Raw genomic sequence first — 19,171 nt, forward strand, 5'->3', positions numbered from 1 at the left:
TTACTCTTCAATTTTCCTTTCAGCAGTGAATTACCTCATAGGTCGAAATGCTTGGCTTCTGACCTAAATTTTATATTTCTTTCCATTCCATTTCATTTAGTGTGGCATTTTGCTAATAAAATGTGGTGGGGTATTTTGCCCGAGTGAAGGCCTTTTGAAGGGTCGAGGTGTCATAGTTCGCAGGTTTTGGTCATCTGGGGTTGTTTTCATATTTTAGCATTTAAGTTGAATATGATATTTTGTTGTTCTGTCAGTTATTGAGTTATCCATATTTGTTTGCAATGTGTGTTGTTTTATATTGTGATATATTTAAATTTGAAACACTATTTCCTAGAATTTATGCTGCTGATGTATTAGTGGTAGTTTCTGTGTTATGTTAATTCATTTTTTCATTTATATGGTGGCTGTTATGTTAATTCGGTTTTTCATTTATGTGGTGGCTGTTATGTTAATTTGGTTTTTCATTTATGTGGTGGCTTAAGTATCCTAGGCTAGTCCAAAATTTTACAACTGATCCAATATCTGATACACATCTGTTACTCTACATTCTGACCCAATAAACTTCAGGATATTCCTCTTCTCTCACAGTACAGAGGGCCAATTTTTTGTTTTTTGCTAGTTTAGAACAAAGTATGCATAGGAATCCTATAATCATTGCCATGAATTTTCAGGACCTACTTTCAATCACTTAAAGGGTTTTGGATGTGATAAGCTTAGTAAAAACCAAAGGCTGGAATATGTGTATTTTTTTTGTATGTTTTTATTTTATCACTCTTGAGGACCTGAACTGGAAACACCTTTGGTAAAACAGTACTTTAAATAGTATTCAACAAAGGAATTACAGCAGAGACTGAAGAAGAATTAGAATTGAAGGGATAGATAGTGGCAGTAAACTCTGTAATGGGGTGGTAATGAAGGTAAATGTGGATATAAGTAAGGTTTTATTGTCTGGCAAGCAAGGAGGGGACAGGTTATTGGTATACTATAGAAGAGGCCTAGGTTTAAAACGGGTAGAGAATTTAAAGTTCTTAGGATGTACTTAAAGCCAGGAGGTAGGGTATGAAGCTGAGGTTAAGAAGATACAAGCAGCTGTGGAGAAATAAAGGGGAAGTGGCATGGGTAGTGTGGGACAAAAGAATACCAAATAAACTAAAAGATCTATTACACCTTAATATGCCCTGTAATATTGTATGGTTCAGAAACATGGACATAAAGAAAGAGATAGAAGAACACAAGCTGGATCAGATAGAAATGAGGATTCTAAGGTGAATTTTGAGGATCTCACTTTGTTAGGGGCTGGAAAATAAAAAGTGCCTGGGTGATAAGGATTAGATATGATAGTCGAGATTGAAATGGTTTTGGTATGTGGTAAGGATGAGTGAGGAGGAAGTAGTGAAGAAGGCTTGGGTGGAATATTTTTTGGGTAGAAGGTTGAGAAGGCAGAGGATTAGCTGGTATGTTAAGTGAGGGAAGCTATGGAGAAGAAGGGTTAGCAGCAGAAGATGCTTGGATAGATATAGCGGAAGGGATGAAGAAACATTAAAAAGCAAAAATGTCTTCAAATTTAAACCCAGCATACAATCATCCATTTTTTTTTAAAGGCACACCAGTTCAGTCACAGCTACTCGGTCATGTTAATCAAATATTTTTAAGTCTTGTTACAGAATAAAATGCTAATGGAGAGTATTCCACTTTTGCTAAGCCATTGGAAGTTAATGTTACTGACCATGACATGTATATTTCATATCATAAGTCTGCAACAAATATTTTTGTAAGTGACTGCAATTTAGAATATTGTACCCCACACTCTGTAGGCATCAATATAGGTCAACCCTACAATTATGTTCAACAAATTCTTAATAGCCATAAGTAAAGTGCCTAAAGGGCTTCCTCATTAGGACTTAAGTTCTCTGTTGAGGAAACAAAAGCTGTGTTTTATCAAAACGTCAGTTGGCAACAAAACTATGAAATTGAACTAAAAATAAGCATTACTTATCATCCGAACAGTAGGTTTAAAGGTTTATGTGATAATTAAAAATAGAAAGCTTGCTTGTGATGTATAAAAGATAAATGCTAAGATGCTTTAAATCAGTAAGAAAACTTGTGCAACCTGATGTGATTATAGCTTAGACATTATCAGTACTACTTGATTGAAATTAAATGTGTATCAGCATCTGATTTTGGCATTAAATCGTAAGTCTTATAATGGAGGACTAAAATCTGCACTGGCAGTTTTAAATCTCTCTGCTTTGACCTCATAATTATGGGAAGTACAGTAAAAATTCGAGTGATTCATTCTTCCATCTAAAGATTGTTTGAACAAAGTCTTTATAAATAACACCCCCAACCTTTCCCAATCAGAATTCTTTTCATAAATCACCAGATATGAGTAGAATTCCCCCTCTTTTGACTGTTATAAGGTTCAGACTTTTGTCCTAACTTACTCTCCAAAAAATTATGCGTGTTCAGAATATCAAACTAATTCGTTATTGAATATAAGGAAGCAAAATTTAAATTTATGCTGATGGTTCCAATCTCCATAAAGTGTAAATTTTTTGCCATATTACTTGAGGAAATGAGTCAGTTTCCCTTACGTAACAGTACTTCTATTTACACAGTAAAACAAGTGTTGAATTCAGGTAGCCTTTGAAGTTATCTAGTTCTGGTTTACTACAAATGTAGTTTTCTTTCACAGACCAAGTGAAGCTGATATACATGTTGAAATATGTAAAAATAAAGGGAAATAAAGAGCTGACATAGGAAAAGCTGCAGCCACTATGCCCATATAAATAGCCATCGTCTTTAATAAACAAGATGTCATGGAATAATGAATCTGATAACAGTAGATTAAAGCAGATACTGTAAAATCAGCCTGGATTATGACATTTTTAAACCAAGAAGAGCATTAGAGCGAAGGGTATTGAATGCATCACACTCATTTGACCCATAAATAGGCCACATGACTCAGGCCCTGTATGCTGGGAATGCATGTCACCACTAATGTGGTGAATGCTCAGGTTTTCTAATGAAAGTCAAGTGTGTTTGGCCAGGCCTGTGAAAACAGATGTTTTAACTCTGGTCCATTGTAAAATACCTAATGATAAATAGTGATGTGGGTCCAAACACTACTTAGTAAAATGGATGACCTAGCTTATTTTATATTTACAGACTTGGTTTGTAGATGGCCCACTATACATGGTTTATGGAGGACCCTAATATTTGATATAATACTGGGTGTATGAATGACCCCTGGTATTTGACTTGTTTTTCATATTGTTTGGTTTTTTAATGGCACTGAATTGGATTTGTACCACTTTGTGAATACTGTATCTTTCTCCTTCTTTTGAGTCATTAGTTTTACATGTTTAGTCAAATTGATTTTTAAATTTTAATTGTTGGTTATATGGTTAAATGCAGTTTTTGTTACATTGCCAACATATGCATCATGATAAATTCGGTACATATTAGTTGGAGGGATGTTAAAGCTGGGGAATTTTACTGCATTCAAGTGCTGTGAATCTCAGATTTGTTTTGAATGTTGGTTTGATAAAGAATCAGGTTGAAATATTAAGTGTTGTAAACTCTAGATATAATTACAAAGAAATGAAAGCCAATTACACAGTGGCTACGCCAATTAGTTTTAGGCTTTTGGTTTAGCAATAGGCTGGAAATATATGTAGGTTAGGTATTTGTTAGTGGAAAGTATGTCTGCTTCTTGTAATGTACAGTAGACTTAATACCATTGACATGTCCTTTCAGGCTTTAAACTAAGACCTTAAACTTTTGTTCATACATGAAGCTGTGAGTGATTGGAAACTTTTTGACTTGATTTAATGCGCTTTAGGAAGATTTAATGAATTACATGCCCATGGTGGTGATTTGGGTTGTAAACTTAACATGTCTGAACATCAATAGTATTCTTGTTCTTATTCATCTCCCTAGCATTTTCCTTTGGCAAATTACAACATTCAGGTCTGTTTAGGAAGTGGTATTAGATTACTGTTGAAGTGTTGGTAAATTACACTTCAAATAAGTATATTGTAGTACAATGAGTGAATATTTTCTTCCCCTTTGTGTCTCCACTGATAAACACATATATATAGCCAATACTTAAATCACACAACAGCTGTGCTTTATTTCCAGTCTGTGTTCTCAGTGAGAACTTTAAGCTGTTATTTTTTACATTGATCTAATTCTGCCTAGAACTGCAGTTAATAGAAAATCTTTGATCACTGAAGGAATAAATATTTTAAAAATTGTCAGAATACTAGGTTATTTGTGCAAGTCAAAGCAAAATAATTATTCTTTAGGCTTACTATAAAAAGTTACCATTGATGAATTGCTGCTGTCATCTAGGTTTGACTTGAGTTGATGAATTGCTGTTGTAATCTAAGCTTAACTTTGGGTTCTAAATACTGTCACAAAGAAAGGAATTAGCTAAGCATAAACAACAAACGAGTTTGTAAAAGTGTCTGGAATAACTGCATTGAGCTATATTTAATGATTTTCAGGGAAGGTGTGGATCTGTTTCCAAATATTCCTGAAAATATTCGTGATATTGTCTGGTGAAATACAGCTAGTAAATAGAGGTTGATATTGTCTGATGTAATACATCTAGTAAATAGGGGTGCCAGATACCAAATTGGGTTAATGCAATTTTAGAATGACAAAGTAGTATCATGAATACTTTGCTGCCAACCCCCATTTTGGGGGAGATAATTTTAGACAAATTTCATAAATAATCGTAGGAAATTAATAAGTACAACTAAGAAGTACAATTTTTAATATGTGTATTTGCTTTTTGTTTTTACAAAGGACTTAGCTTGAACTCATTGTAAAAAGATAATGTAATACAAAAGCACATTACACAGTAGTAAGTTACTACAGCATATTTGTTTCATCATTTGAACACTGTATATAAATTGCAACAGCTTGTAACTAAATGTTGACACAAGTTTCCACTATTTTATAACACTAACCATCTGAATCTCCCCTCTCTTATCTCTAGGTCTGATCTCTGAAGGAAATGAAAAACTGTTGGAGTAGTGATCGAGAGAGAAGGGACTGTAGCAAGACAGTACAACACCTAAATGGAGGCAGCCACTTTGGGAAGACTTTTCTGCAGAGATTAGTTTGGGAGTTCAGCAAAAAGACAACCAAGAAGTTGACAGTTGTGAAGAAGCTAAGGATTTTCCCTGGAATCCCCATACATAATAAAGAACATCAGGACTGTTCTGTAAAACTGGCAGGAATTTACCTAATGGAGACCGAAAAGATACTAAATAGATTTGTGATTTCATTCTCAATGCATAAAGAAGCCCCATCCTGGAGCAAAGAGGAAACTTACTGACCATCTCCAGAAACTACTGTAAGATGACAAAGTTAATACCATTGACAAACTGGTCAGTAAAACAGGGAGGCAGTACAATACCGTTCTCCTTGAGGATCGTAAAAAAAATCGCCTAGGAAAGTTGCCAAGGAATTATGGGAAAGGTTATTAACCTCAGGAAATCTGATAAATCTGCAGACACTAATTTTGGGGAAAGGTAAATACATGAAGGTGGATCGTTATCTGTGACACACCCAAACTTTGAAAACTAAAGGACCAAGTGGAATCATTAAAGAGAAATGCTAGTAAGAAGTGAGACAGCCCTTAAAGTACCATATGATGGTAGTGACTAGGAGCCTCACAATAGGTATGGAATGTCAACACCCATAAACCTGGTAACCCACTTGGATGATGTTCCTTAGATATAGGATGGTTAAGGTATAAATGACATTCTAACCCTGCTAGACTGCAAGTTGCTAATAGGTCCTCTCAACTGAGATCATCTAAAATAGTGTTTACAGATCTGGCTTGGAACCTCTCCTAATCTCGGAGATGGTTGGTGATGCTAATGGCATGCACAGTGGAAATCTCTTCCTCTCATACAGAAGACAACAGAAGACAACTTTCCCTATTGGTGGATGGCATGGTAATGAGGTTACCAAATTTTCCCAATAGGTGGATGGCATAGTAGTGAGTTACCACATGGAGTTATTTTTGCTAAACTTGTTTATGGCTGCCTTTGAAGAGATAATCTAAAAGTGTCATGATAAACCAAAAGTATGTCAGAAGTTTGTATAACTTCATTATCCTCTGAGAAGCAGATGACAAACAGACGATGGCCTGAAAACTTAATTCAGCTTCCAGCTTGAAAATTGAGGTCTAACACTGAAAGAAAAGCCAGCAACTTACATATCCACCTACACAAAAGCCACAAATGTGGGGTTGCTGCGTGAATGTAAGGTTCATGCAAGAGGTTCTTCACTGCACAAATAAGGAGGGCTTCTTACTAGTGACTGAAAATCTTTCCACATGAAGATGCAGTATTGGAGATGTTAATAAAGAAAGATACCCCAACAACTTGTTCCTGAGGAATTATTCCAAATTCAGTGTCCCAAACACAAGTCGGGAACAGTGGAAGGGAAAACTAACTAGCAGTGATAGACTTGATCACAGGACAGTGTACAAACAGGAAGATGACGACTCTTGGAGGATCATCATCAATAGAGTAACACTGAAGACATTCTACAAGAGATCATTAAGACTTGTCACCCACCCACAACATTGTCCCCAGGGAATAAAAGGAACTGAGGGAGAGTTTGAATGTTCAGAAGGGCATGCAAATCTCAATCAAAGCAAAGTTGGGCACATGATGACCACTCTAAGGATGCAAGTTAGAGCCCATCACAAGAAAGCAGTAATTCACCTGCATTTTGTGGATGTGCATGAGAAGAAACAGCCAATAAATGACTTTCATTACCATTTTCTCAAATTGTTCACCAGGGATAAAGCCTTGAAAGCATACAGCATGTGCAATATTTCTCTGTTCAGGAGATTAAGATCTTAATGATCTGGCATGCAACCCCTCCACATCTGGAAAATGGTTAAGGGATGGGATACACAGCGGACACTCCTTATAGTTATAGCATGCACAGTGGACACCCTTTGCTTCTTATAGAGAGGACAACTTTTCTGAGAAGTGGAGGGTGTGGCTAAAGAATCACCCCTTAGGAGGACCTCTTGCTAACATGTAGAGGGCTGCTGTTAAAGATTTGACCTGCAGCAGTCATGAGACCAAAAATATCAAGTTAAGGGTGACAATCACTGCAAGTACTGCTGTTTGCAGGAAAACCAGCAGAAGTACTGAAGAATAATGCAGTGTCCAACTTTAAGCAGGTCAACAGAAAAAATCCAAAACCCTTTTTCCTGGAAGATCTTGAAAAAGAAACTTAGTATGTTACTTGACAAAAGTGGGTGGCTGCTGTAATACAAGGGGAGTGTGGCCTTCCTGCAAAGTAATGCCAGGGAATCTGTGCACACTGCAGTGGACGTTATGAGGCAGACAACATGCAACAAATACCCCAGCAGCATGACAGTGGAGTTCCAGACACAATCTACAAACAGTGGAAGGAACTTCAGCAATTTAATCACAGTTTTTGTCTGAGATACAGTTCAAGCAATTAATCTTTAAAGGAGCAGCACCAGTGATGTAAAACTAAAGCACTGCTACAAGTGTGTCACTAAAATTCATTTGTCCCAACCTTGTGATAAAGAACAGCACTAGCCCCAGGAATCTAGGACCAAGAAGTTTTACAAATTTGAATGTTAAGAAGAAGAATGTAGCAAGTTGTATGTGAGGATTGTGACATCATGGCTTAACTTAAAGCCTGTTGCAACAATGGAGTTAAATTATCTGCATTTTGAGGATATGCGGGATAAACTGGCAATGAATCACCTTACAAAATTTTTCAGACAACAATGATGTGCAGCTTAGATCAGAGACAGCTTATTTCTCAAGGTTCCAGTTGAGAAGTCCACCGATTCATCAAAATGTTTGCTGAGCTGGCATAGCTTGCCCTCCCACTCGGGAAATTTCAACGTTCATTGCTTGATGATTTCTTGCCGTTCATTTGCCAACATCTTTAAGGCTGCTGTTGAGGACAGAACTTTCATCAGTTGAAAAGATCAAGAATTTGCCAGCTAGCTACCTTGATGTTGGTCACCACCAAAGAAAACAGTCTACAATTGCACAATTAAGGTCAGCAAGAGTTTTGGTCATTGGTGTATACAGCAGAAGTGTAGTTCTAGGAAATCTGTCCAGACAGAGTTTAAGAGACACTCAAGATGATGTGGCATAGACCCCTTTTAGTCTCCAATTGTTGGAAATGCTAATGCTTGCACAATGGGCACTCTCTCCTCTTGCAGAGGATCCTCCTTTGATATTATTATAGCCAACAAGTATAAGGCTGCTGCTGTTGAAAGGACATTGAGCAGTCGTGAGAGAGACTGGGAATCTGTCGGTATGTGGATGACATCATCGCCAGTAAAAGTATGTGGTGTAGAAAAACTGGGAGATGCCCCAACGGGAGTAATTCAGCCTTGAGCTTCATAGTTGGGAATTACCAAGAAACTCTTCCTTTCCGTTTAGTTCTCATTGACAGAAAATCCCAGCGTTCCATTCACCTACATAGAAGCTAGAAGTGTAGGCTGCTGATGTAACTTTATGTTGTTGCTGTGCAGAAGGCCTCCACCCATAGGGTTGGGAATTACCAAGGAAACCCTTCCTTTCCGTTTAGTTCTCATTGACAGAAAATCCCAGCGTTCCATTCACCTACATAGAAGCTAGAAGTGTAGGCTGCTGATGTAACTTTGTCGTTGCTGTGCAGGAGGCCTCCACCCATAGGTTTAGAACACGTAAGACAATACTTGCTGTAAGTAACCATGTTAGAGAAACTATTTGCCAGGAGCATAATTGTGGGCAGTTTGTGGTCACTGAATCATCACATGGCAGCAGCCTTCAACCTATGCTTTTCCCTCCAGCAGAATAAGGGAAACTTCAACAAACCATCAGGACTCGGCTCTTGACTATTACGATTTTCATGACCGATTAGCTGTAGGCAGAAAATAATAAAATTAAGCAACATTAAAATGACTTTTTATTTAAGCCCTATGTTATAAGAGATTTGAAAGATTGTAAGTTATGTAAAAATCCACTAATTATGTATGTGAGCAAAGTGGGATTTTTCAAAATACAAAAATAATAGCTGTCGTGCAATGATGGGAGGCACACATTTTTAACCATTGTTGTATTTTTAAAAATACAGCCTACCTCGGATTTTTACTTAGTGATGCACCATACATAATCACTCATACATTATAATACATATTCCAAATGGGCATCAGCATTAAAAACTGCTTACATGAAAACCAGCCCTAAAACAATCATATAATTATTGTAAATTTCAAAAATCAGCAAGGTCAATTGCACATTAATCATATGCGACAGACACGACCGATGTGCCCACTTGAAGTTATTACAAAGAAAATTAAAACATACCTTCAAAGCCAGTTCATGTTGCAACGCGAATAGGATTCTTCAGGCTTCCTTTACGATCCCCTCTTAAGATTTCCCTGTTTGGTCTTCATCTGCGTTCCACAAAACGGATTGTTCTGGGTAATATTAAAGCATTTTGTTAGTACAGTAATTAAAAATAAAACTATACAGTATATGAAATTAAAAATATACAGCAGTATCCGAGATTACAGACTGTATTTCAAATGCACAAAAATAAAATATCCACAAATGGAACGTGAGTATGGTTTAATTCATGCGAAAATACATTCCTATGTATATACTGTAAAAAATCCAAACAGTACGATTAATCCCAGTGGCACAGTATAAGAAACAGCAACCATGCTGGGGTAATGAGCAAATAGTAAGCTCAAGGTTAATAGCTAACGTGAGAAAGGACGGGAAAGCCCAATTTCCCCCTCGATATGATGAGGACAAAAACTCATTTTAGGGACAGTTTTCTAAACACAGTACTAGGCTAGCTGTTGTGCCAGGGAACTGACCATCTGATTTTTCCCGAATTATAGCCAAGCATTCACAATTAGTTTGTCCTTGACAGCTGCTAGGCCTTAGCATTTAAGAGTACCTTTAAATACGTTATTAAGGTTTAACTATGCTTTTCTGCAGTCGACAACCACCTCTCCTTGCCATGAATACTCGGTGACACCCGAGATATTAATAAATTTTTGTATATACAACTGAATGCAGTAAATTTCCTACTAAAAAAAGCACCTTCCATAGATTTAAACTTACAAGACGTCCTAAATGAGAAGCTATCAATTATCGAATTAGCTCCCTCCCAAAGCTAAAATTGAAGTAATATCTGATTCATTTATTTTTTCTTTTATCCAAGTTACCTATAAATTCATGCCAAAACAAACTGAGCAAATAATAAGACAATTTCAACGTGCAAAATGATACCCCCACCATTATGACCGGCTTAGCGACAAACGTAAAATAATCTGGGGAGCTGGAGGGGCCCGGGAGTGTAGTATATCCATTTCCCCCCTTACGAGAGTGACGTTTCCCTAAGGAAGGACACCTTGGGCAAAACAAGGGGTTCATGAAAAAAAAACTATGAAGGTGATTCTCGTAAACTTACCCTAAAGCACAAAAATACCGAACTAAAAAGGCACTTGGCTTTAACTCGTGTTCTCTTAGAATTGCTATCCTTAAGAAAACTTTTATCACAATTGGGAACAAGCATTAGCAATTTCGTTCCGTGTAATAATTTTTGTATAGCATTTATACTACATTTCCTATACGTGTTTCCTAGGCGTACATACTTTATTGCGAGTGGAATGCTGATTAAACTTACGCACTTTAATTAATTTTTATCTAAATTTATTTTTCTTTTTGTAATAAGTTGGATCTCTTCCTTTTGTATTTCCCTACATCCTCCTACTTCTTCCTAATGAATACCATATTCTTTGGAAGCTAGAATTTCAAGTCAATGGCCCCTGTGGGCTTGTTCCACATGGATAGGTTCATCTTCTGAATTAATAATAATAATAATAATAATAATAATAATAATAATAATAATAATAATAATAATAATAATAATAATAATAATAATAATAATAATTTTACTAAGATACAAAACTTTGCATTAATTTTCACCAGACTTACAGCTCATTAAAGCCTTATATAATGATTGCTTCAAACATCTGTATTTTACCAAATATGTCAACGTATAGTGAAGCATCGCTAAGTTGTTGCTACTTAGGCTTTTGTGGCGCCTAAAGAATGTATGCGAACTCACAAATTAAAAAAAAAAAAATAAATGAAGAAATGATTAATAAAAATACTGTACATCAGAAGTCAGCAAAATAGAATATAGAAATTAGCAGCGCTATTCCTTGAGATGAAAATTTACCCTCAATCCCTGGATAATTTTAGGAATAGTTTGAATACTGGTGAAAAAGTACTTTTTAAAAATCTACTTACTTGTATGAATGCAGTCGTTCCCGTAGCCAGACACTGACCCTTCACAGACACTGGGCGTTTATCGTTAAGATGGTTGTCTCACTTTATAACCATTCCCTGAAAGACAGAACATTTGTACATAATGAAACAAGTACACAACATTCTATAAAGATCATGCATTTTATTTAATTAAACATTCATTTGGGAAAATATGTTAAAAAAATACTGCAAATATTTCGGGGATAATGAAAACAGCATAAAAAAGACAACTTAAGCAAAGATTCAACGGAAGATAGGTCTAACAAATAATTATAACGGTAAATTCAATTACTTGCCGCACCTTCAAAATTACTTTTCGTTCATCTTTAGCACTATAAAATCCTATGGCGGATATTCTGGGTTTTTAACTATCCACTTCCACTTGTGCCCGTCTTCTGTAGTTTGCTGAAAGTTTAGAGTACTGTTCATCTTTGCCTGGGGTCAACATGTGGTGAGACCCACTGTCATGGCCACACATGGCAATATTAATTAACATCCTAGAAAGGATAGCTAACTTCGTCTGAAAAGCTAAGGCTACTGAGTGCAAAGTTTTATATAATCTTAGTGTGACATTGTTCCTTAATATTACCTCCGTTACATTTTTTTTTATCAAAGGTGTTCTTACGTATCAAAAGTTCATACAGACCTGTTTCGGATTTATCGTTTATGTCCAAAATGCTAAACTAAGTGATTTGTGAACAATTAATTGTTCATTTAGGACTTGCGATCTTGTTCCTCCCTCTTTCTTTAGATAGGACACAGCCGTAACATTTTCGCCAAAGAGAGCTGCTAACCTGTTGCTTACTTACTCCGAAAAGCAACTTAGAGCCTCTGCTAATGCTTTCACCTGCAGAGAGTAGAATGCTTTACATGATAATCATTCAGCTTATAGACAGTTAACTCTCTTAAAGAGACTACTGCATTCTCTGTTTTAAATGATGGATGAAAGCATTCCAAATGATTACAGTCCATTGGAACTGTTGATGAAACCACTGAGTGTCCGAAAGTACTTGCTTGACAAAGTACTGTGTATAGGTTTGAAACTCGTTTTCTTATGAAACACTAAGAGATATCCCAAGGAAGTGTACAGTATTAGGCCCAATCCTGTTTTGTATATATACGACTGGATTGCCAAATGCACTACTGAGACATGGGGTAGGCCTACAGTTCAAGGTACTTGCAGATGACACCCAATTTCGTTTCTCCATGAACGACATTGGGGATACAAATAAGAAACTAAATGATGCTCCCATCAGTGTTGAGGAATGGCTGACATTTAAGCAACTAAAATCTAAATGAAAATAATTTTGTTGATGGGGAAGAAAAATAATTTAAGGCTAATTCCGACAGTGATCCAGTTCTGATTAATCAAATCATTAAAGCTGTGGGGTTATTGGCTATCGTCTTTGAAACACTGCCTTTTAAAAAAAAATTATCTTTGGTTCATTGAAAAACTTGTGATCAATTGTGCCATTAATATAGTTGTCTACTGTAGTTACCTATCATAATTAACTCAGGGCCACAACTTAAGAAGCTGCCAAATATAGTAAATTGAGCGGCATGAGTAATAAGAAGGTGGTGCACCTTGGAATAGGATTACCCTTGTAATGAGTTGCACTAGCTTCCTATCAAAGCTGGAATAATAATAATAGATTACGATTCATTAAGCTACCAAGACGGGATATCCAAAATATTTTAAAGACTTGTTGCTTATAATACGGCCAAAGAATGGGGTCTACACTAGATAGCTGCAGATGGTTTAAAGTTTGAGTCAAGACGCACTTCGAATGTTGGTTTTAGAGCATTCGAACTTGCAGCTCTCAGGTTGTACAATAAACTTTAACTTCATGTCAAGATGACTGAAATGTCAGGTCTTTCAATAAAATAAAACCTTATTATGTGTGTAAGTTTTACAATTGTATGGACATGACAATTAATATGAAATAAGCCGTAGGTGTCCCGGAATGTTTCTACACTATCGTGTACAGGATAATTTGTGGATTCCTCAGACCGCCTTCGATGGAGTCTGACCATAAAAAGTCAACTAAGAAAAAGTTTAAATATACCTCTTTGTACACGGTGTTGTTCTGGGTTTATTAAGTTTAATCAACTTATTCACAGCATTTAATTCAAAGCAGCCTAGAACCACAGCACCGCTGCCTAAGACAGCAGATAATAGGGATTTATCAAGTGTCAGTGGACTCTTCATCGCTCGTCAACGAAGAGGCTCTTCGTAGTTTAAAAATACGGGCCTAAGGCTTTTAAAACTACATTTTGGGATATCGTTTTGCATCTACTCGGGTGCTTCGTCCCAAGTTATTACTCTGATGAGCATTTTGAAAGGTTGCTTAACAGTAACAAGTAAGGATTTCCTACGAAATGACGGCAAAACCTTATTGAATTCCTACTAGCTACGACATGGCATACAATAAGGGCTGTCGCAAGAACTCAGAGACTGACCTAAGTGTAGTAGTAGTTGTCTAAATGCTTAGGCCTTTGTGGCTACTTGAGGCACTTAAAGGATGCAAATGAGCTCTAAATTTTGCAATAAAAGTAAATAATCGAAGAAATTAAGTAGAATGCACCAGAAAGTAGGCCAAAGTACTGTAACAACGTTATTCCAAGTGATAAAAATTCATCCTAAATCTCCTGCATAACTGAGCCAAATGCCATGGAAAGAGACGAAGAGAGAGAGAGTTGAGAGAGAGAGAGAGAGAGAGAGAGAGAGAGAGAGAGAGAGAGAGAGAGAGGTATATTACTGATGACAAAAGGTTTAAAAATTCGGCACACGTTGTGTAAACGATCTTATGACATATGTGCTTATTACGTATATACAACACAAATGAACGCTGGAATGCACGAGGAGAAGACTCGGAAGCCAATAAGAAGTGTAGTGAGCTCATAACCAACAAAGAATCGCACAGCACGTCACGGAAAGCTCTGCACAACGAACCCGACCGAAATAATTTTTTAAAAATAAAATTTAGGCTGTCAAGCCATGCTCATGGGCTCTTTCGGCCATTCAGCGCTCAAGACAGTGAAAAAAAAGGGGGTTGGAGTAGTTAGACAGCAAGATAATAAGAGCCTGGAAATAAAGATGATGAAGTACAAGGATCTAAAGATGGTAATGGAAGAAAACCTCACACGTGCACGAAAAAGTATCAGAGGCGTTGGACATCGAGACTGCAGAAAGGAAGCGGGAACGGAGGTCAAGTAAAAGGCTGAAAAAAGTGGACGCAGCTAGGGCCCGAAGGGACACTGCAGACACCCTTCAATAATACCTTCAAGCGCACTGCGTGAGGTGCACTGACGGTACTAATCTCCCAATGGGAACCTGACCGAATTCGTCAATCATTACACAAAAAAAATAAAAAAAAAAAAAATCGGATACTCAGATCACATATTTGAAAATTATAATAAAAAGAATTTTACCAACCTATGGCGAAGACAAATGAAGAGAGCTCGGTTAATTATCATGGCCTGTATTATGAGTGCATATATGAAGAAATACCTCACCCTACAAGGGATCGTAAATCGACACTTTGCCCCATGAGCTCTGAACAGCATGGCCAACCAGGTAGCTGCACTAGTTATGAAAAACAACATCGTTCTCGCAGACCAAAGTAGAAGTGCATGAACGTGTAATATAAATTCATAAGCCCAGAGTAAATGTGTAGATCTCGCAACCAACAACTACACTGGGCGCACCACAACTACCCTTCGGGAGTGTATGCTGTCCCTTTTGAACCAACGGGCCATGCACCAACATTTAATTCGTGGCATCGACATATCCATTCCCACTAGAGCTGATCGATGGCATTCAGGTCGCACACACTATAGCCGCCTTTTAATAGCAGAGGCTGTAAGTATCGCCTCCTAAAAACTGACTACATATTCAGCAAGAGTCGGATCACATATACCTGTCCTGACGGAGACTGGATACGCCAGCGAACGGGAACCAGACTGAGCGCTCCAAAGACCGGACGCTTTCACGTCCCTGTACGGACGCAAATGCTTCCAACGAAGACAAAGTTACAACCGAAAAGGGACTTTAACATGCCTAGCCATATTCCACAACACCATGCCCTACCCACACGTAACACACACACACAAACCGCTTTCGTGATTCAGATCCTAAGCTTTTCCCTTCCCGTATTTCACATTTGGATAGGCTACGGCATTCTATTCAGCGGAACGGCCAGGCACATTCAAACGCCTTTGGTTGTTCCAAATGCATGGCCATCCATCCCCACCCAATAAAAACATTACTTTAAACTTATCAACCATGTTATGATACCAAAAATAGACTAATTGCTGGAAAGTTCACGTCGGTATTGCAATAAAATAACATCGAATACTAAATAGCAGGTTTTTGAAAGGGCATAATGACCAGTGTATTGCGTACCTACTTCTTCAACTGTGTAGTTAAATATCTCTCTACATATTGTGGATAATTAGCTACGAAGAAATCCATAACCACGTTTTTAGGGCTAATCCAGAATAATAGCTGTACATTATGAATAACTATGTGAATGTCAACGATAAAAAAAATAGAATATGTTAAATGTCTGGTCTTAATATCTGGTTAATCAATACGGTTGAATTTCTGGTTTTATATTTGTTTAAAAACTAATATAACTGTCACCACATGAGCTTTAGATTCTCAAACCAAAAACCTCTTACAAGTGGCGTACTCGTGCTTTACGAGTATAAGAAAGAATGGCTTAATTTTCCTTCAGCTCGCAAGGCTCAGGGGAACTAAGCACCACTCCGACGAAGTTCAAAGAGATTCATTGCAGTGGCTTTGGCTGTACCCTAGACCAGCCTCAGCAGATACTGTTTGAACATCATGGCTGGATTGTCTTGTGATAAACAGTCACCCTCATCAAAACGCTGAAAGCCTACGTTTCAAGATTAAAATAACTTTTTAACGAGAACACAAAAACTCTCGACTGAAAGAATAATTATGTCCTTAGTGCATGAGGAAAATTAACCTACGTATCCATGTTCCACCTAAACCAAACCCAGGAGACCTAGGTCACTAACACCGGGCAATGTCATAAATTTAGGCCTAAAACACAGTTCAAAAATTTTTTTTTTAACTTGGCCTTACAGATGCACAGGTGCTTTGAAAGATGCCGTAACCTGACCTTGAATCGTCTTCCGTTGATGGATAACAAGGCCGGATATTGTCGAGAGATTCCCTACAGGCAGTTGTTCAAACGATAAATTTTAGTCCTATATCATGATTGTTAAATGTAGTAATAATAACTGGAGTTATTCAGGGAACCTGACAAAATAAACCAGGTATTATTCGCAAAACCTCAGAGAAGACTTGAAAATGACGGTAAACAAACCTCTTACCTTCAGCAGCAAGAATCCTTAGACAGTCACTACACGACCTTTCAACTGAGACTGAAGTTCTGAACGCCAAGTCCAGAACACTAATGTCACTAACCACTGGTCAGTGACCAGTTCACAGGTTCTAATAACCCTTCGAAAATACCTGTTGTAACCTTCTCAGTCATCGTAAATTTTCACCTTTTATTTTTACATTGCGTTATTCTTGTTTCTTTTTTACATTCTGAATCGCATTCTTTCTTCAAAAGCGTATAGATTTAAGGAAATTGAGGAAAACGAGCAATATGTGGAGGTATGGATGGGTGGTTGGGTTACTGAACTGTAACTGCTGTTAACGAGAAAATGACCTTACAGTAGCTTATACACACACACACACACACACACACACACACATACATACCTACGCACAGACACACGCAAGTGTGTGCATAATTATGTAGGTACTCCCTTTTCTGTGAGCTCTGTTGGAGCAACTTACCCACATTCTTTTAACTCTCTCTCTCTCTCTTATGCTTGTTGGTAAATGGATTAATCACATGAATTTATGCTTTCAAGATGAATAAATGAAGTAGCCTACTATATTACAATGAGCTGATGGTAAAATTGTTGTTTCAGCACTGAATTATCTTGATTCATGCATTGCAATATACAGTATTAAAAGAATAAAGCACAAATTTGCGAAGATTGAATTTGACTTCAGTAGAAGAAAACAATTCTGACACTATAGTTAAGTAATAACCAAAAAACTTGACAAATCAACCCAGGGTTAATAATTTTACTTACACTAAGAACGTACTTGTTAAATGGATGTAAAAACACTCGGATTTGTCTATATCTATATCTATACATACACACACATTATATATATATATATATATATATATATATATATATATATATATATATATATATATATATATATATATATATATATATATTTGAGGTTTTATTTCATTATATTGTATCATGTGAATTATACCAATAATGTTCACCTGAAATATCCGTTATTAACCTAAAAACTAAGTATATCGCGTTCCTTCTGAGAAATAACTGGTAATACGAAACTTAGTTCAAGTGGAAGTGCGGAATCAAAGAAATTACTTCCATATTTAATAATAGGAATTTTATTCACTCTAACGTTAAATTTGCTTATTCCGATTAATTTTTCGTGACATCAAAATCATCATAGTCAAAGGAACAATTAAATGTTAAAATATTTTCACTTTTAGTTGTCACTCTAACTGCGAAATACTGTTAGTTTCCCTTAAGATGACATTCTTGCTAGAACTGACAGCAAGATTAAATTATTAGGACAGCCTAGTGTTTCTTAAATTTAAGAACAGGTGTTTTTATAATAATCTGGCAAGGGTGAAAAATAATGACTTCATAATGCAAAGGTATTAATTTATTGAAGTTCACCCTCCATCCCATTTTCTCTGTATTTACTAGGTGTAGGCTGTGCTTATGTCTGTTGATAGTTCACAGAAACAACGGGAACCTCCCTAACGATCTTTGCATTGTTTTCTTATTGATTACAACCGGTTTTTTTCGTATACAAAGGGGAAATATGAATAAAACTCTTTCGAATATATCTGAAAGAAACTAGATTAAGCAAGATGGACGTTTTGTAGTTCATGGGCACAGAACTACTAGGTGTAGGCTGTGCTTATGTCTGTTGATAGTTCACAGAAACAACGGGAACCTCCCTAACGATCTTTGCATTGTTTTCTTATTGATTACAACCGGTTTTTTTCGTATACAAAGGGGAAATATGAATAAAACTCTTTCGAATATATCTGAAAGAAACTAGATTAAGCAAGATGGACGTTTTGTAGTTCATGGGCACAGAAATATGAGAACCTACTAAAGGTGAAATGCATTTGGGACGCGTCTATTATGGAAATAAAAAAAATGCGTTGGAAACTAGAAAGATAAATTTAGGCTGGCACTGGGGTCAAGAATCAAGAACATAACCAACACCCAGATAATGAAAACAATCCATTGTACTTCCTCACATTATACTTCAAATGAAACTATCGACACTCTTAGTGCATTTTGAGGACATCTAGTGGTTGCTAAAAGAAACACAACATACGTAACAAAATAACTTGTCTCAGGAGAGCGCCTACCTGAAAAACTATTGTTTAAATTTCCAATATGATATTCATAAAGCTTTAAACCCAATTTTTGCAAATGCTTTATTCAGTATGTTATAGACTGAATGATGGATAAACATTAACGTCCTCTTTTTTTTATCAAAAGAGACAATTTACATCATATTTTGCTACTTCAATTCTGGCAACTCACAAAAGGCAGGACAATACAATATTACCAAGCAAACGCAAAATTTCATCGCTATTTGATATCATTAATATTACAACACAAACTGTTGCTCAGTGTTAATGAAAGGCCTTTTTAACCAGAACTCGGCAAAGAAGTTGTCGATG

At 36.7% G+C, this 19,171-nt stretch overlaps 1 long non-coding RNA gene across 1 annotated transcript; it reads right to left on the bottom strand.

The window, feature by feature from the left end:
* Positions 1 to 4,766: 4,766 nt before the first annotated feature.
* LOC136851578 (uncharacterized) lies at positions 4,767 to 16,817 on the bottom strand. The gene is made up of 4 exons (XR_010856919.1): positions 16,728 to 16,817; positions 11,346 to 11,441; positions 9,384 to 9,496; positions 4,767 to 8,937 (listed from the first exon to the last, which is right to left on the bottom strand). It is a non-coding gene; the product is annotated as an uncharacterized lncRNA (long non-coding RNA).
* Positions 16,818 to 19,171: the final 2,354 nt, after the last annotated feature.

This window comes from Macrobrachium rosenbergii, chromosome 23 (genome assembly GCF_040412425.1).
Source record: "Macrobrachium rosenbergii isolate ZJJX-2024 chromosome 23, ASM4041242v1, whole genome shotgun sequence".
NCBI lineage: Eukaryota > Metazoa > Arthropoda > Malacostraca > Decapoda > Palaemonidae > Macrobrachium > Macrobrachium rosenbergii.